The following is a 16,148-nucleotide window of genomic DNA, read 5'->3' as shown; positions in this document are numbered from 1 at the left end:
CATGACATCATTTTCTGGAATTTTCCAAGCTGTTTAAAGGCACAGTCAACTTAGTGTAAGTAAACTTCTGACCCCACTGGAATTGTGATACAGTGAATTAGAAGTGAAATAATCTGTCTGTAAACAATTGTTGGACAAATTACTTGTGTCATGCACAAAGTAGATGTCCTAACCGACTTGCCAAAACTATAGTTTGTTAACAAGAAATTTGTGGAGTGGTTGAAAAACGAGTTTTAATGACTCCAACCTAAGTGTTTGTAAACTTCCGACTTCAACTGTAGGCCTAATGCAGTTAGTGAGGCACAGTGCACAGACAAATCTCTGCGTTGTCATACAGATATTCCCCATTAAAATGCCCCATCCTGGGCTTCCTGTCGCACATCACTTGGGCTTTGTATTGGCTGCCTCAGAGAAAATCATTTAGCGAACAATACTCTTTACGACAATATGCCCGCTGTGTGCACTGCATGTCAATGTCATCATAATATAAAAAAAACATACTATTTTATTCATTGTGGACTACCACATATGCTGGGTTTGAATTGGATGGTTTTAAGTTTAAGTTTTTTTTTTTTTCAAACACCTGTTCCTCCACCCATATCCTTCATGTTGACATTGTTGGGAAACAAAATGGATTTCCAATTACAGCTACTTATTTTTTATTTTCCTCTTACCATTAATATCTTAGTTGTGTTGCTGTTCCTCTGTATTCAATCTGAGGATTTGTGCTTCCCATAAAGCCTGCTCCTTCACCTTGGACAATTTCTGACAGGTTTTAATGGGTGTGGGTGGGCTGACAAATGGGAAGACAGAGAGAGGACTGCGAACTGAGAAGATGCCTGGATCTAATCAAAAACACCCCCTTAGGCTATCAGATCATAGCCCAACAACTACAGCCACAACATATGTGTTTACAATATGAATCAACTTGAGAAATGGTCCATGCCTTACAAATACATTAATATTATGCTGCAGGTGCTCAAGCTTTCTGACAGAAGAGGCTTTGACAAACAAAGTAAATCCCAAGTCACTGTAGCCTACTGAGCACTGTTGAAAAGCTAGCTAGGGTGAACACACACACACACAAACAACCTAAGAGCAATAACTATCTGATTTGATCTACAGATGCTTTGCGTCTATGATCCGCCCACCGACTGCCAGTCTCACCTGCTGGGAGTGGAAACCCAGACAGATCAACGCAGGCAATAATCTAAAGGCCCATCTGTCTTTAATCAGTTAGCAGCATACAGGGAAGAGATGGAAAAGTTTCTAGTCAAAACACAGTGACAGATGTTTCTTCTGTCTCACTTTAAAGATTAGCATGGTGGGTGAAGAAACCTACAGAACCAGACTAGACTATACCACAGACATGGCAGACTTGTCAAAAGTAAAAAGTTAGACCTATCTCAACCAATAATTTGTTACTGGGCTCTACAAGTACGTTGGAGTTTATGCTCTCAATCTGGTCAAAAACAAATCCTTTAAACTAGGCTTTGTTTTGCTTGCTTACCCTCCAGAGACAAAGTGGATGTTATGCCTGCCTGGTAAGATTTTCTCCACAAAAGGACAAATGTTCCTACAGTATAGCTTTGGCTACAGTGCCTTTCACTGCCAACCCACCCACCAAGCCCTCCCCTCCTTTCCCGTCAGAGTAGGCAAGGCTGTTCATTATGCGGTTATGGGTCACTGATTCCTTCAAGTCATTAAAAATATGTTAATAAAAGAGAAGTCATGAGAAAAGATTGGCAAAATGCTCCCCGCAGGGTACTCATACGGGAGAGAACTCCTTTTTCATGCTTAATGATAAGCTCCGGTCCTCACAGAGCGGCATGGAAAAACCAAACTGTTCTGGGAGAAAGACTTTGGTCCCTGGACTAATCCAAAATGACCTCTGCCTGCTGCCTTCCCAGTAAAGGGCAGATAACATTACTCTGAGTGCAATCAGGCAGCATGTGTATTCTATTTGATTTTTGAGCACCATAACGTACACAAAATAACCGGCTGTTAGAAATGGCAAAAAGAGCCACGACGACCCCCATAATTCCCCCTCCCCAATGGCCCGATCCTCTAAGCTAGGGCCGGGACAATACCAGTATCGCAATGCTCATTAGTATAGTGGCAATGAAACAAAAGCGGATTTAACTTCTTTAAAAAAACAGCACTAATGTTGGAAACAAAAATGTGTCATCCCGATTCACATTTATTTATTTTCCAAGCTATAGCAGACAATATTTTACATACAGAAGGTTGTTAAAGGACCAAATAATTAAGTCTGCTTCGTGTTATCATTTTTGCCATTTATAAAATACTGTGATACTGGTATCGTCCCGGCCCTACTCTAACCCCCAGTCTCTCCGCCCCTTCATCATATAAAAATAAAAAAGACCAATTAAGCAGATTTCAAAAGATGGCAGCAAGCCCATAATTAAACACTACATCCTTAGGAGATAAAAGGTGATTAATATGGATGCACGGGAAGAATTGCTTAGCAACCAAGCCATTGACATTATCCCTGTAAGCAGAGCAGGGTGATTGGCCGTCCAGGCACTCTCCGAGGTCACTTTACCACCTCCATTGACTCTGTATCTGTCTCACAAAAAGAGGCAACAGGGCAAAAATCCAGTACATATTGTTCAGTAAAAATAAAATCCAGTACATATTGTTCAGTAAAAATAAAATCCAAGTAAGTTAAACAAACCATCTTGGTTTGCCTAGCTGTGTATTGAATAGAAAGCACAAAGGACTGCATAAAGGGAAAGACTGGTTGAACATATAAATGATATCTTACATTTCACCGGCACTTGAGAGTGAGTGGGCCTGCGGAACACGGTAGGCAATATAGCCTCCTGCAGAGGAACTACGGGACAGATATAGATATATACAGTGCCTTTTGAATTTCTCCACATTTTGTTAGGTTACAGCCTTATTCTAAAAATGATAAAATTGGTTCCCCCCCTCCTCATCAATCTACACTCAATGACAAAGCAAAAACAGGTTTTTAGAAATGTTCGCTAATTTATTAAAAATAAAAAACAGAAATATCACATTTACATAAGTATTCAGACCCTTTACTCAGTACTTTGTTGAAGCACCTTTGGCAGCAATTACAGCCTCGAGTCTTCTTGAGTATGACACTACACGCTTGGCACACCTGTATTTGAGGAGTTTCTCCCATTCATCTCTGCAGATCCTCTCAAGCTCTGTCAGGTTGGATGGAGAGCGTTGCTGCACAGCTATTTTCAGGTCTCTCCAGAGATGTTCGATCGGGTTCAAGTCCAGGCTCTAGCTGGGCCACTCAAGGATGTTCAGAGACTTGTCCCGAAGCCACTCCTGCGTTGTCTTGGCTGTGTTCTTAAGGTCGTTGTCCTGTTGGAAGGTGAACCTTCGCCCCAGTCTGAGGTCCTGAGCACTCTGGAGCAGGTTTTCATAAAGGATCTCTGTACTTTGCTCTGTTCATCTTTGCCTCGATCCTAACAAGTCTCCCAGTCCCTGCCGCTGAAAAACACCCCCACAGCATGATGCTGCCACCACCATTGTTCACCGTAGGGATGGTGCCAGGTTTCCTCCAGACGTGATGCTTGGTATTCAGACCAAAGAGTTTAATCTTGGTTTCATCAAACCAGAGAATCTTGTTTCTCATAGTCTGAGAGTCTACAGGTGCCTTTTGGCAAACTCCAAGCGGGCTGTCATGTGCCTTTTACTGAGGAGTGGCTTCCGTCTGGCCACTCTAGCATAAAGGCCTGATTGGTGGAGTGCTGCAGAGATGGTTGTCCTTCTGGAAGATTCTCCCATCTCCACAGAGGAACTCTAGAGCTCTGTCAGAGTGACCATCGGGTTCTTGGTCACCTCCCTGACCAAGGCCCTTCTCCCCTGATTGCTCAGTTTGGCCGAGCGGCCAGCTCTAGGAAGAGTCTTGGTGGTTCCAAACTTCTTCCATTTAAGAATGATGGAGGCCACTGCGTTCTTGGGGACCTTCAATGCTGCAGAAATGTTTTGGTACCCTTCCCCAGATCTGTGCCGACACAATCCTGTCTCGGAGCTCTATGGACAATTCCTTCGACCTCATGGCTTGGTTTTTGCTCTGACATGCACTGTCAACTGTGGGACCTTATATAGTGTGCCTTTCCAAATCATGTCCAATCAATTAAATATACCACAGGTGGACTCCAATCAAGTTGTAGAAACATCAAGGATGATCAATGGAAACAGTCTGCACAGGAGTTCAATTTCGAGTCTCATAGCAAAGGGTCTGAATACTTATGTAAAGAAGGTATCTGTTTTTTATTTTTAATAAATGTGCAAACATTTTGAAAAACCTGTTTTCGCTTTGTCATTATGGGGTATTGTGTGTAGATTGCTGTGGATTATTATTATTTTTAATCCATTTTAGAATAAGGCTGTAACATAACAAAATGTGGAAAATGTCAAGGGGTCTGAACACTTTGATGGCACTGTAGATAGACTGATAGATACACACACACACACACACACACACACGTGTAGCCCTACCTGTGGTGGTGTAGAATAATTGTCTATTTATTTTCTAATTATCACTATTTTTAGCCCAGCAGTGATGAAGACATTAAGGTGTGCATATCACCTACTGTACACACTGTAATTTCCAAATCTCTTGGTGAATTAATAGTAGCTAGATAAGATATTCATATAACTCCAGGCTAAATCTACACACACCTCATTGGCTTGAAACCTAGTAGAGCTCAACACACACACCAAACATTAGGAACCCCCCAATAAAAGGCCACTAAAATGTGCAGTTTTGTCACACAACACAATGCCACAGATGTCTCAAGTTGAGGGAGCGTGCAATTGGGATGCAGTCTGCAGGAATGTCCACCAGAGCTGTTGCCAGAGAATTTAATGTTCATTTCTCTACCATAAGCCACCTCCAACGTCGTTTTAGATAATATGGCAGTATGTCCAACTGGCCTCACAACCGCAGGCCACGTGTATAGCGTCATGTGGGTGAGTGGTTTGCTGATGTCAACATTGTGAACAGAGTGCCCAATGGTGGCGGTGGGGTTATGGTATGGGCAGGCATAAGCTACTAACAATGAACACAATTGCATTTTAATCGATGGCAATTTGAATGCACAGAGATACCATGACGAGCTCCTGAGGCCCATTGTCGTGCCATTCATCCACTGCCATCACCTCATGTTTCAGCATGATAATGCACGGCCCCATGTTGCAAGGATCTGTACACAATTCCTGGAAGCTGAAAATGTTCCAGTTCTTCCATGGCCTGCATACTCAGACATGTTTGGGATGCTCTGGATCGACGTGTACGAAAGCGTGTTCCAGTTCCCGCCAATATCCAGCAACTTCGCACAACCATTGAAGAGGAGTGGGACAACATTCCACAGGCCACAATCAACAGCCTGATCAACTCTATGCGAAGGAGATGTGTCGTGCTGCATGAGGCAAATGGTGTACACACCAGATACTGATTGGTTTTCTGATCCACGCCCCAATTTTTTTTTTTTTAGGTATCTGTGACCAACAGATGCATATCTGTATTCCCAGTCATGTGAAATCCATAGATTAGGGCCTAATGAATTTATTTCAATTGACTGATTTCCTTATATGAACTGAACTGTAATTCAGTAAAATCTTTGAAATTGTTGCATGTTGCGTTTATATTTTTGTTCAGTATCTATTTTTCACATGGATTTTTTTTAATAAACATTACTAACAACAAAATATTAATCACATTTCAGCCAAGGGATCCATGGAATAAGTTGAGTGTGTAATACAATAAAATGTTATATTATTAATTAATGAATTTATGTTCTGGGAGGCTCACCGGGATATTGGTATCTACAGTACTGCACCATTTATTTATTTTTAATATAAATGCACTGTAATTTAAACTTCAAAACTGTTTTCTTTCTGCCTCAAGTATTTTTTAATTATTATTAATATTATTATTACTGATTTTTTTTTAATTGCAGGATATTAGCGTTAAAGCTGCAACAACAACAAATCTCTGCCACATGATAAAATGTGTAGAATTAAAGGAAATTTGCATGAAAACTGCTAAATCTCTCCAATGCCTTTCAAATGTTCCTTCCCAGGGCCCGAGACCTGGTTCGTCCAGCCATGCACTACCAAAGTCATAGTAAAACTCCTTGTATGCTATTTTAATCTCACTCGAGTTGCATTCTGATTATGAGGGGTTCCCTGATGGAGACTTTCATGGAGAGCAGAGGGGAACAGGCCAGCATCATGGATCAAGGGTCTGGAGATAAAGTGCTGATGTGAGAAGGGGTGTGAGAAGCTCTGTGGAAAACCCCAGAGAGATTACTGTTTGTAATTCGACCCTATCTGTTAGCCTCTGATACACTAACTACAGACTGGCCAAGCCATAAAAAGCTTAGTGAACCGTTTCTTGGGTGAAGACAAAGCACAAGCCAAGCCAATATCTAGAATGTCAATTAGAGCATGTCGATATATCAGTTTGGCTACAAGGCTACTCAGTAAATGTCTGGCAACCCCACTAGGCTTGGGTTATATCATTCCAGTATAATAAAGACATCTAAGCATATATTCCATCCTCCAACCCAAATGTTCCCCAAAATGAAGGATGTTGTCTGTCAAAACCAACACAGACATTACAGGCAAAGCCAAAACAATTTCTGAGTAATTACATTGACTTTAAGCTCCGTCATATATTAAAACATGAAGCATTACACACTGAGTAGCAGCTAAATTTAAGATGCACTATATATACAAAAGTATGTGGAAAACATTTGGCTATTTCAGCCACACCCGTTGCTGACAGGTGTATAAAATCGAGCACCCAGCCATGCAATCTCCATAGACAAACATTGGCTGTAGAATGGCCTTACTGAAGAGCTCAGTGACTTCCAACGTGGCACCGTCATAGGATGCCACCTTTCCAACAAGTCAGTTCGTCAAATTTCTGCCCTGCTAGAGCTGCCCCGGTCAACTGTAAGTGCTGTTATTGTGAAGTGGAAACTTCTAGGAGCAACAACGGCTCAGCCGCAAAGTGGTAGGCCACACAAGCTCACAGAACGGGACTGCCGAGTGCTGAAGCACGTAAAAACCGTCTATCCTCGGTTGCAACCCTCCCTACCGAGTTCCAAACTGCCTCTGGAAGCAATGTCAACACAATAACTGTTTGTTGGGAGCTTCATGAAATGGGTTTCCATGGCCGAGCAGCCACACACAAGTCTAAGATCACCATGCGCAATGCCAAGCGTCGGCTGGAGTGGTGTAAAGCTCGCATCACCATCTGGCAGTCCGGCGGACGAATCTGGGTCCAACCCTGGTGCTCGAGTACCCACAACAGTACACAGTTTCAGCCCTTGACAAACACACCTTATTCAACTCATTGAGGGTTTTATGTTTAGTTGACAAGTTGAATCAGGTGTGCTTGTCCAGGGTTACAATAAAAATGTGTACTGTTGGGGGTACTCGAGGACCAGGGTTGGGAAACACTATCCTAGACGATTCTGCGCTTCCAACTTTGTGGCAACAGTTTGGGGAAGGCCCTTTCCTGTTTCAGCATGACAATGCCCCCGTGCACAAAGCGAGGTCCTTACATTAATAGTTTGTCGATATCGGTGTGGAAGAACTTGACTAGCCTGCACAGAGCCCTGACCTCAACTCCATCGAACACCTTTGAGATTAATTGGAACGCCAACTGCGAGCCAGGCCTAATAGCCCAACATCAGTGCCTGACCTCACTAATGCTCTTGTGGCTGAATGGAAGCAAGTTCCCGCAGCAATGTTCCAACATCTAGTGGAAAGCCTTCCCTGAAGAGTGGAGGCTGTTATATATTAATGCCCATGATTTTGGAATGAGATGTTCGACAAGCAGGTGTCCACATACTTTTTGGTAATGTAGTGTATTTAGCCACTGCTATTCAAAATGCAGATTTTACAGAATTATGAAAGTAGAGTTCAGTCAAACGGATTTAATGTCAACTCAAGATGTATGAATAAAGCAATTTCCGTAGTGGGCATGTGGGGGAGGGTTAGTCAGAATTTTTCATTTAGTTTAATTACATTCTCTCAAAGGCCATAATGTTTATTTCAGGATTTTAATATATTCAGAGGCAATCCCATTATGATGCCAAATTATGTGAGTGGGCAGGAGTGAGAGCAGGTCCTCCCTGATGTTGTGTCAGATGCTTCATGTTATAATATTCATCCAGACAGAGGCCTTTCAGCTACTGAGGCAAAAGGCATGGAGTTGAATGGAATGAGTCCTCAGGACTATCATCATGTATATGACCTGATGCGCTTCAAAATACTATCAATCAAATTGTATTTATAAAGTCTGTTTTACATCAGCAGATGTCACAATGTGCATATACAGAAACCCAGCACAAAACCACAAAGAGCAAGCAGAAGACTACACTGAGAACACAGCGTCTTCAATAAAATATTCATTTAGTTTCGTCATAGATATAAAAGTTAGATAGTATAATAAGTTGTTATTGCCATGATGCATCTCTCTTTTATAGGCCATGCTTAAACCACAGATGGGAAGAAGCTGTGACTTCCCATCTCCCTAGACAATAAATGATCTGACACAGCCAGGAAGGCGTGCAGAATAGAATTTCGGTCCGTGCTATCCGCAATCCTTGGGACGTCCCTACCCCCCCATTGAAGTTGACATAAAAAATGGTTAGGGTTTGGGGTAGGGACGTCCCAAAAATTCTTGATAGCAAGGACTATATAATTTTACACCTCGGCGCATAATCTACATGGGCAACCTTCAACCTCTGCCTCTATGTGCAATGATCCCTCCTCCGGCTTTGACAATAGACGTGGAAGCTAAGCTAAGCCTTTGGAGGCAGCTTTGAAGGGCCAATAACATACTTCAAAGCATTTCCTGTAACCACTGGGATTCTGACATAAGTCCTCCTTTATTGCAGGCTGTACATCCACCACAAAACCATTCTGCTCGCCTCAGACAGACAGAGGGGTACTTCCGAATGGAACTTCATGCCAGAATATACCCTTTTGGAGCTTCGACGCAGTGGTTTGACTAGTTCCAAGTGCGCACAAAGGGGGAATTGAAAACAGCTAGCCTAATACTCAACATATATTTAAAGAATATCTGAATATGCCTTAAAATGGTTCGGTCCTGCTGAAACAGGGCAGTACCATCCTGTGTCCCAATCCAATATATCGTATATTCTAGTATTATAGCTCAAATCTGTCCCACAGTCTCTCGAACTAGGTCCAAACGATGCAGCATTCCGGGGCAGACTTTCCATAAAACCGTTATTCCAAAGGAGTGTAATTTCTACAGGACAAATAATAAACTAGATTGGGTCTGGGGCCATACGCACATGCTATATTAGTGTAGTCTACTGGTCTCATTGCGCACAAGGCATTGATTAAAGTATTACATGAATCCATCCTTATTTGAGCCAACTGGAACAATTTAGGCTATATGAAGGAGATTGATTTCCCTCCATCCCCATCATTCAGAGCCTCTTGGCGGCATTTACGTAGGTCTACAAATCTTTGCCATAGCCTAGGCTACTAAAATGAATGCACCTGCTGATGACCACAAACAATGAATTTGGCCTACTAAAGTGATTGGATAGCCTGGCGAGATAGCCTATTAATGATGGCAAATGAAGCAATGCAATGCATTGACAACCAGAATAGAACATAAAAACAATTTCTTACATACAGCGTTCAGCGTTATCATAAGGCTTGTTTATCTTTGGCTCGCCACGGCTCGATGCTTGTTCCGTTGCTCAGAAGGCGTATTTCCTTTGCCAAAGAGACGTCGCTGAAGTCCGATGAGACTGAGAATTATGGGTTTGAAAATATCCATGAAGAGAACCACTTTTAAAAAGTATTATTCGAAATGCCAAATGGCTTGACATTGAAGATGAAATAGTTTGTAGGTGTATTCATTCCAATGTTCCTCCCATGTACTATTCTCTCCCAACAGCCGACCGAACTGAAAGATGTCGAAATGCAAGAGATTAATTCTCACCACTGAACAAAACGGGCATCCGACCAATCAATTAAGAGTATATTTGAATATTCCCCCCGCTCGGCCAATCGTTTGAAACAGAAGGCGGTAACCACGGTGACGCCGCAAGCGTCTAGGTGAGCACGTTATTATTTCGCGGAAAACTTAAAGGGGTAGTGCATGGCTCCTGACGGTCTACAACAAAGGAGATGAAAATATTGTTCATTCACTAATGGTTGTTCGATAAGTACTTGATCAAACACAAATGTAGCCTATTCCAATAGATACATGGTTTCTGAAATAAACCGTGTTGAGTGTGTCACCAATGTGTTAGGCTACCACAAAAAATGAAACATCCTCTAAAAAAATTATGTTGGCCTTGCTCAGTACACTTCAAAATGGCTTTAAAATAAATCTGAAATGAACTACCAATTGGATATCACGAAATTGGGGAGAAAAATATGTAATTTAATGTAGGCAGTTGGTATTGTAATATATGTGGAATGGGATTCCTTAATGCACAGTGAGAGCTTCAACTAAACAGTTCGCTTCAAGCTTACACACCTGAATGGAAGTTGAAGTCAGGCGCAATCTGACAACCTTTCCATCACAATTTATAATTTAATCAGAAATTCTCCATGGTAACTCTTGATAGCTGCTTGTTATGGCTTGTTGCTAGAAAATGATTACTTTCGGTTGGTGCCAGGGACATGAACCCCCCCTCCCCCTTGTGTATGTGTGTGTGTGTGTGTGTGTGTGTGTGTGTGTGTGTGTGTGAATGTTTGCAGGCCTGCATGTGTGTGTGCATGTGTTTGATCTTGACTGAAGTGAGCATCAGCTCAAAATGCACCATATAATAGGCCAAACAGATAGGATTGGATTGTTCACAAGGATTGTTCAGCCCGAAGTGCCTCAATCTTTTATACATTTCCTTTATCATACTCGCCAAAAGTTTGTGCTCCGTATTCTTAATCTGGTAGCCTATGTTGTGTATGTGGGTAGAGGGGTGGAAGGCTGCAAGGTTGTGTGATAACTATTATAATTGACTGGAACTGTCATGGCGATTCCCTTTGAAATGCCACTGGCACCAACCAAATTGCTTCTTCAGTAACTGTAGTATGAACATTTTATATTCTTCACATCAGAGCTATATAGGGCTATACAGTATATATTGCAAACAGTACTGTATTTCCAGAAATGCATTTGCAGGCTTTGTCTGGGTGCCCTTGGATTTCTTTACAGTTTTTTTTTTTATCGCGTCGGTACTATTTTCACAAGCATGTGGTAAAATTTCACAACTCTTAGTATAAAGCTCAACACAGATCATCAAAAATGCTGTTTTTTCAAAACTTTAATCACATTTTCAATTGACTAAGTACAACACACAACATCACACAGTAGCTTTTTCACCAAACCTAATCAGTGTTTAATCTAGAAATACCTTTCATATAAAGTAATTGCCTTTCACAATGCAATGCTCACAATACTTTTCATATGATTCTCTTCTCATTTGTTTAAATACATTTGACCATTACTTAATCCAACTTAATGGTTAATCACATAACCGTTTGGTAAACCTATAGATTTTAAATTGGTTTGTCTACTAAATGTGTGTTTATAAAGTATAAACATCTAAATTACATGTATGATACATGTTAACCATAATGACTACTCGTTATTGCTAATTGATTTCACATAGTGGTAACCACAACTGGTGTGAGTGACCACTTACAATTTCTTTCAACATGGAGCAGGATAGACAGCAAGGAAGAGGAAGAAATCAAAGAGCTTGTGGACAAGGGGCCCGTCAGAGAGGTGGGCATGAGCTGCATCAAAGAGGTCAGAGGTGGGCATGGGCCCCGTCAAAGAGGTGGACATCAGAGAGACGGAGGCAGACGGCAGGGAACTGTTGTGTCTAAAGAAGTCTGGGCCATCATCGTTGACCATGTGGTAAACCAATACTTTACCATGGCAGAGGCTGCCAAATTAGTTCATCCCAATCTGAAAAGATCAACTGTCAATTTGATCATGAGAACATTCCACCAAAAAAAACGGTAAGTCTGCAGGATATGCACTATTTACAGTAAATTACATTGTAATGCATATAAATTCACAAAACATGTTACAGTATGATCTATTGACAGTATACTCTGTTCTACCCTCAGAATTGACAGAAGACCCCGTGGCCATGGGCTGATCGACCAGCAGGAGTGGGAAGTGGTGGAAATGGTGAGGGCCAGGAATGACAGATGGCTGTCCAAAATAAAGCAGGCCATTGAGGAGAACGATGACACCTTTGCCAATGTGGCATCCATCAGCCTACCAACAATCACCTGACTTTTGAAGAGGCACCAGGTATCTATGGAACACATTTACCTGGTACCTTCTGAGAGAAACAACGACTGGGTGAAACAACTGCTGGCCGAGTATGTTCAGGTACAGCACTATATACTGTATTACTGTTACTATTTGATGCACATGCTACTTCACAATGTCATATTGGAACTATACCGCAAAAATAACTAACCAAAATATATTTTTAGAGGGTGATGGTGTTTGATGCTGCTGTGAACCATCACAAGTATATCTTAGTTAATGAAGCTGGCTTCAACCTGGCCAAAACTCGGCGCCGTGGACTGAACCTCATCGTGGGGGAAACATCTCCATGTGTGCAGCTATCTCTGAAGATGGTGTGGTAGGACGTAGCCCATTACTTGGATCCTACAACGCTGCACACCTCATTGTATTTCTCAGTTAAAATGAGCAGGCCTGTCAAGTTGAAGGAGTCACCATGCAGAGGTGGTTCAGGCATGGTTTTGGGCCCACCCCGATTCGTGACCCTATACCTGCCCCCATACTCTCCTTTCCTCAACCCTATTGAGGATTTTTTTCAGCGTGGAGGTGGAAGGTGTACAATCCATACAATGTTTTTTTGCGTGAATGATTGTAGAGGATGTCTTCATTGATCACACCTTTGATTACACATTGGATAAATATTATGGAAATCATTGGGTAATGTAAGTGTATTACCTAATGTGAAAACTGTAACTTACAGTACTGTAGCATATTGCTATCAAATTTGATTGGTCACATACACATACTTAGCAGATGTTATTGCAGGTGTAGCGAAATGCTTGGATTCCTAGCTCCAACAGTGCAGTATCTAACAATACACAAATCTAAAAGTAAAAAAATGAAATTAAGAAATACATAAATATTAGGACGAGCAATGTCTGAGTGGCATTGACTAAATACAGTAGAACAGAATACAGTATAAACAAATTAGATGAAAAAGCAGCACTTCTAAGGGCGATTTGAAACACATATCTTGCATTATTTGCTATTGGATTAACTGGTAGTTAAAACAACTAAATTGAAAAAAATATAATGTTTTGGTGATTAAACCAATGTTCTCATTACAATTCACAATAAATGTATATTTTGAATCAATGGTTGTGTGGTACATTCCAAATGAATGCACAATGACAGGTTTTGAATGAAAGACTTGCTGTGTGACCCATTTTGAGTTTTGTACTAAGAGTTTTGAAAATGTACCACAGCGATGAAAAAATAAAATAATGCTTCAACTCTGTTATTGGGCTAATGGCAGCACAGCAGGGATCTAGGGTCTACCTGTGTGTGTGTGCGTATGTATGTTAACGTGCGTGAATACGTGTGTGTCCAGGCTAATGCTCCTGCAGGTGCAGCTGATAGTGTGCTCTGCTCTGAGGGGACGCCCCTTCCACTGTCTTGCAGGGTAAAACAGCCGCATCCATCTCTGCCCTTAAGCTTCCTACCCCCTACCCCGCCATCCTGCATCTGTGACCTCATTTCCTATTTACTCAGACATGCAGTTGTTCAATTAGCCTTCATACAGCCCCGTCATTTTATCCATGTATTAAACACATCACAGTTCACTCTGTAGCACACAGAGGCCTACTGTTCACCTCAGTGAATATTTCTAACAGTGTGAGCCAATAAACATATTAGCCTACCAATAAAAAATACAAACTTAAAATCTGAACTTTAATTGTGCCCAAAAGTAAATTTCTTTAAAAGAGGAAATTGGACACTCAACATGCGTAGTGTCATATAATTACCATTCGAACGTACAGCGGCTTTCATGAAGAATATTGAATTATGTCTTGACAATACCCCTGAGTGCCATTCTTCAATATGAATAAGGGCTTTGAATGGTAAATGAGGTTACCATGCCAACCCCTTGTCTTATATGATATAAAACACATGGAGAAATTTTCTTCCAGTAACTATTGTTGCTGCCAGCCTTAAACAATGCAAAACACACTAATTAATTCATAAATTAGCTAATCGATCAAAGGGAAATTACTTTCATCCCCTTGAGCTTGTGACAGCAGAATAATTTGGAAAAGGGCCCCTCCGCATTTAGTCTATCAGGACTACTTATGCATATGAATGTTTTACAGTAATACAGAACATTTTCTTCAGCCAAAAGATAATGATAATGTACTTCTTCTTTTAGGCTTACTTAATTTGTGTTAAACCGTCTTTTGCAGTTATTACTGATAGTACTGCAAGTTTCGGTCGTCAATCATAGACAGGGAATAATACACCCTCATTGTAATATATTCTCAAAGTCTGACATTGTTCTATAGATAGACACAGAAAAAGACCCTCACATCAGCATGATGATAATGATATAATTAGTGTATGACCAGTCTAATTAGAAATAGAAAATGAAAATGTACTCTTAAGATTAGTTTTAAAATCACTTTGTGGAATCAATCCATGTGGAAACAACACAATGTGGTTATATTCCTCTAGTTTCAGTTTTCTTTTTTAATTTATCTCCTCTATTTGATGATTCATTAGAATATAATGACTTTCCAAAGCAGAATGCATTTCATATAGCAATTAACCACAACCAGCAAGGGAGAGCATTAAGTGAATTTCAACTGCAAAACTCAAAGGGCAGTCACTCATAAAAAATATTTAACCAGGTAAGCCAGTTGAGAACAAGTTCTCATTTACAACTGCGACCTGGCCAAGATAAAGCAAAGCAGTGCGATAAAAACAACAACACAGAGTTACACATGGGATAAACAAAACGTAGTCAATAACACAATAGAAAATCTATATACAGTGTGTGCAAATGTAGTAAGTTATGGAAGTAAGGCAATAAATAGGCCATAGTGCAAAATAATTACAATTTAGTATTAACATTGGAGTGATAGATGTGCAGAAGATGATGTGCAAATAGAGATACTGGGGTGCAAATGAGCAAAATAAATAACAATATGGGGATGGGGTAGTTGGGTGGGCTAATTACATTACTCATCTGAATGTGTTTAGCTATGTTTCAATTTAGATTAGATTACGATTCTCAAACAGTAATTTTCCAGGATGTTAATTCCCCCCTTTCATTCACAAATATTCTGCAACAGTATGTCAACATGTTTACAATATAGCATGTATAGTATATCCATGCTATATTGGCAAGCTACAGTTATTCTTCCTAATGTACAGTAAATCATATGATTTTCTAGTTTCCAATGAAAAATGAAATTCTAGCATGAAGTGAAATTCTGTATAAAGACATTGAGAAATTGAAATTGAGCTATAATAATAATTCTGTCAGACAAAAAGGATTAAATGTACCTCTAGCAAGCAAGATTTAACACACACACACACACACACACACAGCTTAAATGCTTTATATAAACAGAAAATTCTGTTTGAAATTAATGTTTGAAAAAGCAGTGAAAAATCAGCATCTTGATTATAATGTTGTTGTTTTATCCCCCTAAGAGAGAAATTGAGATTCTTTTTAATCCAGGGAGGCGCTTAGCAAAAACAATAGCATGACCAAGGGGACACACTGAGGGATGCAAATATGGATACATTTTGTCTGCCAAATATAACAAAGAGAAACAACATGGGGAAGCTGTCTGTGCAATCTGTGAAAGGCTTTTAGGGAATGCAGGAAAAATGAAATATAGATTGAAAACCATCTACGTGATTACATTTACTCTGAAAGGCTGAGACAGATGTCATCGAGCTTATATTAATCAATACAAAACCATAAAGCATGATGATAATCTAATCACTGCATTACCATGTTAGCTCTCCACATTGGAAAACTGGTGTTACAAAAGCCAATATGTATATAGACCAAGCCAGG

At 40.5% G+C, this 16,148-nt stretch overlaps 1 protein-coding gene across 2 annotated transcripts in view; it reads right to left on the bottom strand.

The window, feature by feature from the left end:
• LOC121573831 (protein FAM222A-like) overlaps window positions 1-9,991 on the bottom strand; it is a 36,231-nt gene extending 26,240 nt beyond the window's left edge. Inside the window, exon 1 of one of the 2 annotated variants that reach the window (XM_045222644.1) lies at window positions 9,694-9,991. The gene's annotated coding sequence lies outside the window, so the exon portion shown is untranslated. The remainder of the gene's footprint in view (window positions 1-9,693) is intronic. The other variant, XM_045222643.1, reaches the window with a different exon arrangement.
• Window positions 9,992-16,148: the final 6,157 nt, after the last annotated feature.

Source organism: Coregonus clupeaformis, chromosome 9 (genome assembly GCF_020615455.1).
Source record: "Coregonus clupeaformis isolate EN_2021a chromosome 9, ASM2061545v1, whole genome shotgun sequence".
NCBI lineage: Eukaryota > Metazoa > Chordata > Actinopteri > Salmoniformes > Salmonidae > Coregonus > Coregonus clupeaformis.
This window is presented reverse-complemented; position numbering and strand designations above follow the sequence as displayed.